The sequence below is a fragment of the Bufo gargarizans genome, chromosome 3 (assembly GCF_014858855.1).
Source record: "Bufo gargarizans isolate SCDJY-AF-19 chromosome 3, ASM1485885v1, whole genome shotgun sequence".
NCBI classification, from domain to species: domain Eukaryota; kingdom Metazoa; phylum Chordata; class Amphibia; order Anura; family Bufonidae; genus Bufo; species Bufo gargarizans.
The window spans coordinates 347921558-347935273 of record NC_058082.1 but is presented as its reverse complement, the minus strand read 5'-3'; the positions used below and the strand labels follow the sequence as shown (position 1 = coordinate 347935273).

At 47.1% G+C, this 13716-nt stretch overlaps 1 long non-coding RNA gene across 1 annotated transcript; it reads left to right on the top strand.

Annotated features, from left to right (window-relative positions):
- The first annotated feature begins 11860 nt into the window (after positions 1-11860).
- Positions 11861-12929, top strand: LOC122930742. Its single transcript, XR_006388168.1, has 3 exons — positions 11861-12117; positions 12624-12731; positions 12813-12929. It is a non-coding gene; the product is annotated as an uncharacterized LOC122930742 (long non-coding RNA).
- The last annotated feature ends 787 nt before the right edge of the window (positions 12930-13716 follow it).

The following is a 13716-nucleotide window of genomic DNA, read 5'->3' as shown; positions in this document are numbered from 1 at the left end:
AAGAGGAAGGTGCAACAAAGAAGGCCCAAGACGATTGAACAGTTAGAGGCCTGTATTAGACAAGAATGGGAGAGCATTCCTATTTCTAAACTTGAGAAACTGGTCTCCTCGGTCCCCAGACGTCTGTTGAGCGTTGTAAGAAGAAGGGGAGATGCCACACAAGTGGTGAAAATGGCCTTGTCCCAACTTTTTGGGGATTTGTTGACACCATGAAATTCTGATTCTTTTGTTCTGTGATTTATGTTCTATTCTGAATAAAATATTAGAAGTTGGCACCTCCACATCATTGCATTCAGTTTTTATTCACGATTTGTATAGTGTCCCAACTTTTTGGGAATCCGGTTTGTAGTTTAGATTTATCTTTACAAAACCATTTCTGAAGACATGGGGCCCCTGGCCCAGACACACTTTTGCAGAGGGGCCCTTTGCGGTCAGACGTCTATACATTTCGGACCATACCATGTAGCATGTAAGGGCTGGATTCATCCTGGTCTATTTCGGCCTGTGTTTTGGCTTTTCATCCATCCAGACCCATCACCTGATTATTTCCCCTGAGGTTGCAGGTCACATATTCTGACAGCCAGAACTTTTCATATTTTTATAGGTTTACTATAAGGGCAGATATTGGGGATATTGTTAGGGCCCCTGGCTGCCATGGCAACCCATCAGCATCAGGAGCCCCCTCTCTAATCCCGTAAATGCCATGGTTGCTAAGGGGTTAAACAGGGTGACAGCTGCATAATACAGCCCTCTCTCACCCATGGCCAGTACATATATATGTCGGTGAGGAAAAGCTGTTGGGGCGCTATCAGTTCTCTCTCATCCCCCCCAATAGAAACATCAGAAAGCATAAACTGACTTATTTTTTTAAATTGCAGCTGTCAACTGCAAAGGTCATGTGCACTACAACTCCCAGCATGCCCTTGTATTGTCAGAATGGACTCGATGTATAGAATAAGACTAATACTTTTCAACATTTTTTCCTGGTACATTTGTGATAATTAAGCCCCACCCCCAGGAATGCCCAAAAGACATCTCTGAACACCCACTTCTGGGCGGGGCTTAGGTTGTATTTAGTACAAATTTGCTGGCATTGCCTCCATCTCTGGACTTTTAAACCACTATCACCTCCACTGGTTCTTCATGGAAGAAAAACACATTGAGGGAGATTTATCAAAACTAGTGCAAAAGGAAACTGACTCAGTTGCCCAAAGCAACCAATCAAATTCCACCTTCCATTTTACAGAGCTCATTTGAAAAAGTAAATGAGCAATTTGATTGGTTGCTGGGCAACTGAGAACATTTTCCTTTGCATCAGTTTTCATAACTTTCCCCCATTGGGTTCAACACTACTAAAAATCTGCCCCCTTATGTCTGTTTCCTGCCATACACAGCTAGGATGGGTTTGGTTGCCATGGGCGACACCACTGTTTACCTGCAATAGCAACCCGTTGCTGAACGCGGCTTGATGACATGACAGAAGCATTGCCCTTGAGCCCTGGAACACTGGGTAAGAGCAGTGAGTGTGAGGCGAGGATTGCGGAGAGAGGAGGCTGACCACTTTGAGCGAGCGTTTTCTTGTATTTATTACCTTTATCCTTTTTTTTCCCCCCTTCATCCCCCTTCCCGCCTCTTCCCCACATACACTTTTATTGGTGTGTGGCGGAAGAGGCAGCCACATGGCTGCTACGGGGGATGGAGGAAAACTCCAGCCCCGGAGACATATCTATCGTCCCCGGAGGCCCCCGTATGGCCAGAAGCCAACAACATCTGGCTTCACAACGCGCCATCTGACAGCAGGATTGGAAGGTATTGTGCCGTTTATAACATCACCGTCTGAAACACCTAGACAGGAAACTGGCCGATACCTTCGACTGCAGGGAGGAACACCACTACCGCGGGCAACACCACCTGCCGAGACCATCATAGCAGCACAGGAAGAGAAAGATCATCAGGTACCGAAGCCCACCAGAACACCAGGTGAGGTACAGACCCATCCCCATATGCCCAGGTTACCATCTATCTGGAGGTTTCTGAGACTGTTATCAGGGACAGTAACATCTACAGTCCGCAGTGCTCCTTTCGCCCTGTTGTGCCTTTTCATAGGTAAATGCATTGATATCCAATTATTTTAGTCAAGATGAATGTTCATTCCCTTTAAGAGCCATGCTCGACTATAGTTACAATTTTGTATGTCTTGAGAAGGCCAAAGTAAGGTCACACGAAGGTTTCTACTTTTTAGTGTTATTCTTCTCATGAATGTACCAGTCTGAGAAGAGGCCTCCTTATCTACTTTTAAATTTATGACGGAAGATAAAGATAAGCTCTATGCAGCTGGTGATAATTACCTATACAATTAGGCATTTATCAATGAAGCAAATATATAGCCTTAGTCCTTAGCATAAGACAATCAGTAGGACATATATTACTATATATTATATTGTTATATGTTATGAAGACAACATGTATCCAGTATATTATATATATCTCATTAGGAGAATCTTTGTCTCTAAAAGAGTGTCTGTGAAGATGTGTGTTTTGTAACAATTATTCACCTCTTTGGTATGAGAGGAGGTACTGATATCTCTGAGAAAACAAAGCCATTTAAGTTATTTATGATCTACAAATAAACAGTGTGAGAAACATTCAGAGAGACGCCTAGAGGTCTGTCTCTAATTGCTACAAGTGTCAGAATTAATCCCTATAGCTTTGAATTAAAGCTTTTAAGGTCAAAATGTATATTATACCTTTATTCAGACTTACAGAAGTTAACCCTTTATACTATGATGCAAAAAGCTTACACAGCAGTGCCACCTAGGTATGAGTAGGTGACATTACAACAGTAGCAAAAGTGCATTCTGGGTAAGGTTATGATGTCATTTCTTATCAATGATCACACCCATCCGACAATGATTGGAAAGCTCCAAACTAGGAAGGTGTGTCTAACTGATAAGTTTGTGATCATAAACCATACACAGGGGGGAAAAACACAAAACACAAGAAAGAGAGGAAAGAGAAGTTAAGCTCTCTAGAGGTGTTTATCAGGATGAAAGCCATGGTTACATGCTCTATGATGGACCACCCAGCTTTCCTAGGAGCAGAAGTGAGATTTCTACTAGGACTTGGTAAGAGACACAGAAAATGATATATCATTTTATTAAGACTAATTTGATAGTGTGGGTGACATTATACCATCTAGATTGGCGAATAAATACATTAATTGATCATCTCCATATTGAGATGTAGTTTTAGGATATTGTGAGGCTTCATTCTACCTGCAGAAGAATCAAGACTCATAATCTAGAAAAGCATTAAATAATTGCTTATATATATATATATATATATATATATTGATAGAACATTCTTCGCCAAGCTAGTTGATGGATTCCCACAGGAAAGACATATTTCAAAGTCCTTCCCATTTAAGATATGGTCTAGCAAGATCCTAGATCCCTGTTATTTGTCTTAATAGTCTTACCAAAGTTATATGTGTGAAAATAGTCCAGGATGGGGCGGAAGGATACAGTTATCTCTTCTAAGTTATAGCCTTGATTGGATTTGCCCATGCCTGAAGTCATGTGATGTGTAGTTGGTTAGAGGGGGGCAGAATGTATTTAGCATTCCATATTGATGTCTAGGATCAGACATGCCCGTCCTGATATCATGAGGTTTTCTCTGAACAGAAGTAATGTATAAATTATGTTCCTATTTGATATCCTAACCTAATAATAGCTTGGTTATAATGTGACAAGTTATTTCCACTCACATGTATTGTTAAGCTTGTAATGCTTTATATTAACGCTATATACATTCATTTGCATGTATCATTGTGTTTATTTACTTATATATGTTTATAACCTTGTAACCAATAAATCTGCATATTTTTATAATACCTGTGTATTATTGTATAATGCAGAACTTCATGTTTTATCATTAACGTCAGCTCACGTCAAAAATAACTTATTTTTCTGAGCAAATAGTCGGACTCAGATGTGAATTGTATCAATTAGGTTGTCTACAGTTCACCAGGTCATGATTTTAAGAATTTATGACAAATTTTATAAATTTTATTTTTTCATGGTTAATTATTAGGGATGAGCGAACTCGAACTGTATAGTTCGGGTTCGTACCGAATTTTGGGGTGTCCGTGACACGGACCCAAACCCGGACATTTTCGTAAAAGTTCGGGTTCGGTGTTCGTCGCTTTCTTGGCGCTTTTGTGACGCTTTCTTGGCGCTTTTTGAAAGGCTGCAAAGGAGCCAATCAACAAGCGTCATACTACTTGCCCCAAGAGGCCATCACAGCCATGCCTACTATTGGCATGGCTGTGATTGGCCAGAGCACCATGTGACCCAGCCTCTATTTAAGCTGGAGTCACATAGCGCCGCCCGTCACTCTGCTCTGATTAGCGTAGGGAGAGGTTGCGGCTGCGACAGTAGGGCGAGATTAGGCAGATTAACTCCTCCAAAGGACTTGATTAATTGATCGATCTGCAGCTGTGGGTCATTGAGCTGCTGATACTCAATTGCTCACTGTTTTTAGGCTGCCCAGACCGTTTGTCAGTCACTTTTTTCTGGGGTGATCGGCGGCCATTTTGTGTCTTGTGGTGCGCCAGCACAAGCTGCGACCAAGTGCATTTAACCCTCAATGGTGTGGTTGTTTTTTGGCTAAAGCCTACATCAGGGTGAAGCTGTCACACCAAGTGCATTTAACCAGCAATAGTCTGTTTATTTTTTGGCCATATACTACATCAGGGGCAAGCTGCGCCCGTCACCAAGTGCATTTAACCCTCAGTAGTGTGGTTGGTCAAGCTGTCACACCAAGTGCACTTAACCAGCAATAGTCTGTTCATTTTTTGGCCATATACTACATCAGGGGCAAGCTGCACCCGTCACCAAGTGCATTTAACCCTCAGTAGTGTGGTTGGTCAAGCTGTCACACCAAGTGCATTTAACCAGCAATAGCAATATTTTTTGGCCATATCCCAGTCTAATTCTGTCAGTAAATCTATACCTGTCACCCAGCGCCTAAATACTAGGCCTCAAATTTATATCCCGCTAAATCTGTCGTTACTGCTGTACTGTTCTGGCTGGGCAAGTTATTTAGTGTCCGTCAAAGCACATTTTTTGTTCTGGGTTGAAATACAATTCCCAATTTAGCAATTTCCTAATTTAGTGGTTTCTGCTGTATCAGAGCTATTTTAAATCTATCCCTAAAAGGGTATATAATATTCAAGGTGCACATAGGGTCATTCAGAATAACTTCACACACACGCTACTGTGCATTTCCAAGTCTAATTCTGTCAGTAAATCTATACCTGTCACCCAGCGCCTAAATACTAGGCCTCAAATTTATATCCCGCTAAATCTGTCGTTACTGGTGTACTGTTCTGGCTGGGCAAGTTATTTAGTGTCCGTCAAAGCACATTTTTTGTTCTGGGTTGAAATACAATTCCCAATTTAGCAATTTCCTAATTTAGTGGTTTCTGCTGTATCAGGCCTACTTTAAATACATCCCTAAAAGGGTATATAATATTCAAGGTGCACATAGGGTCATTCAGAATAACTTCACACACACGCTACTGTGCATTTCCAAGTCTAATTCTGTCAGTAAATCTATACCTGTCACCCAGCGCCTAAATACTAGGCCTCAAATTTATATTCAGCTGAATTTGCATACAATACATTGGGCCAAATAATATTTTTGTTGTTGTGGTGAACGATAACAATGAGGAAAACATCTAGTAAAGGACGCGGACGTGGACATGGTCGTGGTGGTGTTAGTGGACCCTCTGGTGCTGGGAGAGGATGTGGCCGTTCTGCCACATCCACACGTCCTAGTGTACCAACTACCTCAGGTCCCAGTAGCCGCCAGAATTTACAGCGATATATGGTGGGGCCCAATGCTGTTCTAAGGATGGTAAGGCCTGAGCAGGTACAGGCATTAGTCAATTGGGTGGCCGACAGTGGATCCAGCACGTTCACATTATCTCCCACCCAGTCTTCTGCAGAAAGCGCACAGATGGCGCCTGAAAACCAACCCTATCAGTCTGTCACATCACCCCCATGCATATCAGGGAAACTGTCTGAGCCTCAAGTTATGCAGCAGTCTCTTATGCTGTTTGAAGACTCTGCTGGCAGGGTTTCCTAAGGGCATCCACCTAGCCCTTCCCCAGCGGTGGAAGACATAGACTGCACTGACGCACAACCACTTATGTTTCCTGATGATGAGGACATGGGAATACCACCTCAGCATGTCTCTGATGATGACGAAACACAGGTGCCAACTGCTACGTCTTTCTGCAGTGTGCAGACTGAACAGGAGGTCAGGGATCAAGACTGGGTGGAAGACGATGCAGGGGACGATGAGGTCCTAGACCCCACATGGAATGAAGGTCGTGCCACTGACTTTCACAGTTCGGAGGAAGAGGCAGTGGTGATACCGAGCCAACAGCGTAGCAAAAGAGGGAGCAGTGGGCAAAAGCAGAACACCCGCCGCCAAGAGACTCCGCCTGCTACTGACCGTCGCCATCTTGGACCGAGCACCCCAAAGGCAGCTTCAAGGAGTTCCCTGGCATGGCACTTCTTCAAACAATGTGCTGACGACAAGACCCGAGTGGTTTGCACGCTGTGCCATCAGAGCCTGAAGCGAGGCATTAACGTTCTGAACCTGAGCACAACCTGCATGACCAGGCACCTGCATGCAAAGCATGAACTGCAGTGGAGTAAACACCTTAAAAACAAGGAAGTTGCTCAGGCTCCCCCTGCTACCTCTTCTGCTGCTGCCGCCTCGGCCTCTTCTGCTGCTGCCGCCTCAGCCTCTTCTGCTGCTGCCGCCTCGGCCTCTTCCTCCGCCTCTGGAGGAACGTTGGCACCTGCCGCCCAGCAAACAGGGGATGTACCACCAACACCACCACCACCTCCGTCACCAAGCGTCTCAACCATGTCACACGGCAGCGTTCAGCTCTCCATCTCACAAACATTTGAGAGAAAGAGTAAATTCCCACCTAGCCACCCTCGATCCCTGGCCCTGAATGCCAGCATTTCTAAACTACTGGCCTATGAAATGCTGTCATTTAGGCTGGTGGACACAGACAGCTTCAAACAGCTCATGTCGCTTGCTGTCCCACAGTATGTTGTTCCCAGCCGCCACTACTTCTCCAAGAGAGCCGTGCCTTCCCTGCACAACCAAGTATCCGATAAAATTAAGTGTGCACTGCGCAACGCCATCTGTAGCAAGGTCCACCTAACCACAGATACGTGGACCAGTAAGCACGGCCAGGGACGCTATATCTCCCTAACTGCACACTGGGTAAATGTAGTGGCAGCTGGGCCCCAGTCGGAGAGCTGTTTGGCGCACGTCCTTCCGCCGCCAAGGATCGCAGGGCAACATTCTTTGCCTCCTGTTGCCACCTCCTCCTTCTCGGCTTCCTCCTCCTCTTCTTCCACCTGCTCATCCAGTCAGCCACACACCTTCACCACCAACTTCAGCACAGCCCGGGGTAAACGTCAGCAGGCCATTCTGAAACTCATATGTTTGGGGGACAGGCCCCACACCGCACAGGAGTTGTGGCGGGGTATAGAACAACAGACGAGTGGTTGCTGCCGGTGAGCCTCAAGCCCGGCCTGGTGGTGTGCGATAATGGGCGAAATCTCGTTGCAGCTCTGGGACTAGCCGGTTTGATGCACATCCCTTGCCTGGCGCATGTGCTGAATTTGGTGGTGCAGAAGTTCATTCACAACTACCCCGACATGTCAGAGCTGCTGCATAAAGTGCGGGCCGTCTGTTCGCGCTTCCGGCGTTCACATCCTGCCGCTGCTCACCTGTCTGCGCTACAGCGTAACTTCGGCCTTCCCACTCACCGCCTCATATGCGACGTGCCCACCAGGTGGAACTCCACCTTGCACATGCTGGACAGACTGTGCGAGCAGCAGCAGGCCATAGTGGAGTTTCAGCTGCAGCACGCACGGGTCAGTCGCACTGCGGAACAGCACCACTTCACCACCAATGACTGGGCCTCCATGCGAGACCTGTGTGCCCTGTTGCACTGTTTCGAGTACTCCACCAACATGGCCAGTGGCGATGACGCCGTTATCAGCGTTACAATACCACTTCTATGTCTCCTTGAGAAAACACTTAGGGCGATGATGGAAGAGGAGGTGGCCCAGGAGGAGGAGGAGGAAGAGGGGTCATTTTTAGCACTTTCAGGCCAGTCTCTTCGGAGGTTTTTTGCAACAGCAGAGGCCAGGTACAAATGTGGCCAGCCAGGGCCCACTACTGGAGGACGAGGATGAGGAGGAGGTGGAGGAGGATGAGGATGAAGCATGGTCACAGCGGGGTGGCACCCAACGCAGCTCGGGCCCATCACTGGTGCGTGGCTGGGGGGAAAGGCAGGACGATGACGATACGCCTCCCACAGAGGACAGCTTGTCCTTACCCCTGGGCAGCCTGGCACACATGAGCGACTACATGCTGCAGTGCCTGCGCAACGACAGCAGAGTTGCCCACATTTTAACGTCTGGGTCTCTAAATTGTCCACGTGGCCAGAGCTAGCCTTTTATGCCTTGGAGGTGCTGGCCTGCCCGGCGGCCAGCGTTTTGTCTGAACGTGTATTCAGCACGGCAGGGGGCGTCATTACAGACAAACGCAGCCGCCTGTCTACAGCCAATGTGGACAAGCTGACGTTCATAAAAATGAACCAGGCGTGGATCCCACAGGACCTGTCCGTCCCTTGTCCAGATTAGACATTAACTACCTCCCCTTAACCATATATTATTGTACTCCAGGGCACTTCCTCATTCAATCCTATTTTTATTTTCATTTTACCATTATATTGCGAGGCTACCCAAAGTTGAATGAACCTCTCCTCTGTCTGGGTGCTGGGCCTAAATATATGCCAATGGACTGTTCCAATGTTGGGTGACGTGAAGCCTGATTCTCTGCTATGACATGCAGACTAATTCTCTGCTGACATGAAGCCAGATCCTCTGTTATGGGACCTCTCTCCTCTGCCTGGGTGCTGGGCCTAAATATCTGACAATGGACTGTTGCAGTGGTGGCTGACGTGAAGCCTGATTTTCTGCTATGACATGCAGACTGATTCTCTGCTGACATGAAGCCAGATCCTCTGTTACGGGACCTCTCTCCTCTGCCTGGGTGCCTGGGCCTAAATATATGACAATGGACTGTTGCAGTGGTGGCTGACGTGAAGCCTCATTCTCTGCTATGACATGCAGACTAATTCTCTGCTGACATGAAGCCAGATCCTCTGTTACGGGACCTCTCTCCTCTGCCTGGGTGCTGGGCCTAAATATCTGATAATGGACTGTTGCATTGGTGGGTGACGTGAAGCCTGATTCTCTGCTATGATATGAAGACTGATTCTCTGCTGACATGAAGCCAGATTGTCTGTTACGGGACCTCTCTCCTCTGCCTGGGTGCTGGGCCTAAATATCTGACAATGGACTGTTGCAGTGGTGGGTGACGTGAAGCCTGATTCTCTGCTATGACATGAAGACTGATTCTCTGCTGACATGAAGCCAGATCCTCTGTTACGGGACCTCTCTCCTCTGCCTGGGTGCTGGGCCTAAATTTATGAAAATGGACTGTTACAGTGGTGGCTGACGTGAAGCCTGATTCTCTGCTATGACATGAAGACTGATTCTCTGCTGACATGAAGCCAGATTCTCTGTTACGGGACCTCTCTCCTCTGCCTGGGTGCCGGGGCCTAAATATCTGAGAATGGACTGTTCCAGTGGTGGGTGACGTGAAGCCAGATTCTCTCGGGACGAAGTTCGGATCGGGTTCGGATCCCGAACCCGAACATTTTCGGAAAGTTCGGCCGAATTTCTCGAACCCGAACATCCAGGTGTCCGCTCAACTCTATTAATTATTTTTTGACCATAATTAATAATTCTTAATTGAATTATTACCACCCGACAGCCCTACCACCGCGCGTTCAGGTCACTGCGAGACTGCGCTATGACACCACACTAGGAGCCCCTATCAGTTACGAGGCTCGGGAGATCATAAACGCCATGCCATCCAGAAACTTTGTAAGGGATGAGGGGGAAAACATCTCATCTATGATCCGAGTACCTTTTATCAAGGTAAAAGATCCCAGTGCTGTGTAGTAATGTAGTGGTGAAGCTCCCTGCAGCGTGCGAGTACCATCTTTGCACACTGCTGCTATTTGGATTGACTTTTTCGGTTTTGACCTCGGCGTGACTTATGGACTATGTTTTTTGACTGCTGCCTGCCCAGACCCCGGACTGTTTTTTGACTATCTTTGTTTGCTGCCTGCCCTGACCCTGGCTTGTTACTTGACTATGATTGTTTGCTGCCTGCCCTGACCCCGGCCTGTTTTATTACTATGATTGTTTACCACCTGCCCTGACCTTTGCTTGCTCGACTATTCTTCTGCCTGACGATTTTGTACCTTATTGTAAATGACTGCAGCATGGACAGTCCTATCTTCTGGCCTTACCTCTGGGCAGATCTCTTTTAGCTAATCATTGGGAATCTTGCACACTTTCACCCTCGTATAGGGAACTATCGAGGGCTCCTTCCTCCCACACAGCACATGCCCTGAGTGAAAGCTTTTTAGATGACATAATTTGCATCAGCCTGACTGTGAAACTGAATTTTATTTTCTACTCTGCCCATACTAAATTGTTTTCTCACCATATGGGTATTAGCACCATCTTTTTTGCTTTGGGCAACAGGCAGGCAGACACACTGACGGCAGAATAGTGGACTGTATTTAATATTGCCTCCTGAGAGAGGAACCAGGCCTGGACTGGTAATCTCCCCCATAGGACCGATTCCTGGTTGGCCTGTCAGTCAGCCACCACCCTGGTCAATTTGAAACTGCACTAATAATGTCAGTACGGCATAATCAGTGCAGTTTTCATGGTCAGAAGAAGTAAAGGACCTGTGATGACATGTTCTCTTGACCACAGGTCCTGCACCCAGTAGTTCTGGGGGAAGTCGGGAGAAGCCTTGATACCTCTCCTGACACTCTCCCTTCCACCTCCAGCAACATTTGTGCTCCTGGGGGTGGGAATGGGGAATGTTGCTGCCAGTAGGTAGGTCAGTGGAGGAGGGGAAGACAGAAGGACAATACTGCTGTCAGTAGGGGAGAGATGGGAAGGGGGACAATGCTGCGATCAGTGGTGGAAGGGTGGGAAAGGGAAAAATAATCTGATAGTGGGGGAGGGGTAGGAAAGGGTAAATGCTCTGCTAGTGGGGGAGGGGGTGGTAAGTGGAAATGCTTTTTTAGTGGGTGAGAGACAGGATGCAGGAAATGCTCTGTTAGTGGGGGAGAGATGGGACTGGGGAAATATTTTGTTAGTGGGGCAGAGATGGGAAAAGGGAAATGCTCTGTTAGTGGGGGAGGGGTGGGAAATGGTAAATGCTCTGCTAGTGGGGGAGGGGTGGTATGGGGAAATGCTCTGCTAGAGGGGGAGGGGTGGTATGGGGAAATGCTCTGATAGAGGGGGAGGTGGTGGTAAGGGAAAATGCTCTACTAGTGGGGGAAGGGATGGTAAGGGGAAATGCTCTGTTAGTGGAGGAGAGATGGGAAGGGGGAAATGTTCTGTTAGTGGGAAAGGGGGAAATGCTCTGTTAGTGGAGGAGAGACGGGAAGGGGAAAATGTTCTGTTAGTGGGAAAGGGGGAAATGCTCTGTCAGTGGAGGTGGGAGGGAACTGCTCTTTTATTGGGGGAAGAGTAAAATGCTACTGCCAATGGGAAGGTGTGGAAAGGAGAAAATGCTGCTGCCAATGAGGGAGGGGTGGGAAGGGGTACAATGTTGCTCCCTTGTGGCATTAGGGGAGGCACTCTGTGCTGCTTGTCTGGCACTGCTGGGGAGGCATGTTGGGTTGCACTGGCTGCATGTGAATCCCAGTCCGGTCCTTCGTGTGACGTCTGCACAGTGCAAGTGTCAGGACATCCACACGTCTGGATCGGCCGTTACCTTCTGCTCCCTCCCTGGTAACAGTGAGACAGCTCTTTCAAAATGTCCAGAATAAGAACCTGGTGGTCGACCTGAGCGGTGGTGTCATCTCCTCAACGCAACTACTACACCCACTGGACCTGATCAAGATCCACTCTGCAGGTAAAACCACAATGCTTATATCATCCATTATGGATGTGAAGGACATCTAGCACATCACCACTGCCTCTATGTAGTGTTTCTGTAAATCTAAAGTAGAATTTGTACTTCCTCACCATTTTCAAGATCTCTGCCCCTGTCAGTAAATGGAGACATGCCTCTTTCCAGCGGCTAATGCTCATGTCTATGTGACACAGGAGTTTGTATAGGAAAGTTTACATGTAGCATATACACTGCAGATTTTCCATTCTGTCTTTTGGGGTAGAAAATCTGCAGCGTATTACACTAGCAGAAAACTGGATGAGGTGTTGGCATGTTCTGTGTGTGACTACACCCCGGGAGAACAGATCGCATGGGGGCAGGTATAGCCCTGGTCCAGTTTTAACCATTACACCGCCATATATAGACTCTATCAAGTAATTGTTGCTCTTGGTTTGTACCTTGTGAGGATCATTTATTTCATGCAGGTGCCTTAACCCTTTCCTGTACTAACCCAATATGGGTTACAGACTCATCTTGCTCTTCAGTACGATGATGACGATGACTCTTCAAGATGACAATCCAAAGACACGTTCCCTGCTCTGGCTGAAATCTATAGGCAGGAAGAAATTCCCAAGGTAATCGGTGTCTATAATGTCCTACCATCATCGCACATGTCAGGCTTTTCCATCCGTCACCATCATGTCCTGTATTTGTAGGGGTTTGTACCAGGCCTGCTGGAGACGTCACACTGAGCCCTTCCGGTTATGTCCTAAGAGGAACTGAAGAGACATTATAATAAGAATTACGTACATCCACCCAGTGACCCAAAACTGGTAATAACCCATCTCATTATCTATGTATTGTTCTGAGTGGTAGGTCTCCTGAGCAGTGGTGTAACCATCACAGTCACAGGGGGTGCGACCAGACCAGGAGGGGTAGGGGGCCCGTCCAGATCCATAGTGCCAGGTATAAATGTATCCGCCTCCTCAGGAGGCATGAAGGGGATAATAGTAATGTAGGGGGACATTATCATAAAGAGGCACATATGAGGATATTATTATTGGCACAGTGGGGGGGGGGGGGGCATTAGTATACCGTATAGAGATAGAAAAGGTGCACAGCTACTGTGTAGGGCATAAAATAGGGTATCATTACTGTGTAGGGCACAATACGGGGCATTTTTACCATCTAGGGCACTATGGATAGTCAGCATTGAGGTGGGAAAAGGGTACAGACGACGCTGGAAAGCAATAGATTTAACTACGTCTGTTGCGTTACACTCTGCAGACACAAGTGGTGGCTGGAAGAAGTCTTCATGGCAGTCTGGGCCAGATGGAGAAGAAAATGGAAAGTGAATGACTCCAATCAGAGTTATTACCTGTAAGTCACTGGATATAACTGTACTGTACCGTATGGCCATGGTGCCCATATTGTGGCCCACAAACAGTGGGTCTACAAATAGCCAATGCCTGTGTGAACTATGTTGTGCGGATGGGTCCATGATCTGCAACATACGACCGAAGATATGACTTCCTCTATCTTTTGTGGAGCGGAGGCACAGATCGGGTGCACCATGGAAGCACTTCGAAGCGCTTCCATAGGCTTCTGATTCGTGCCTCT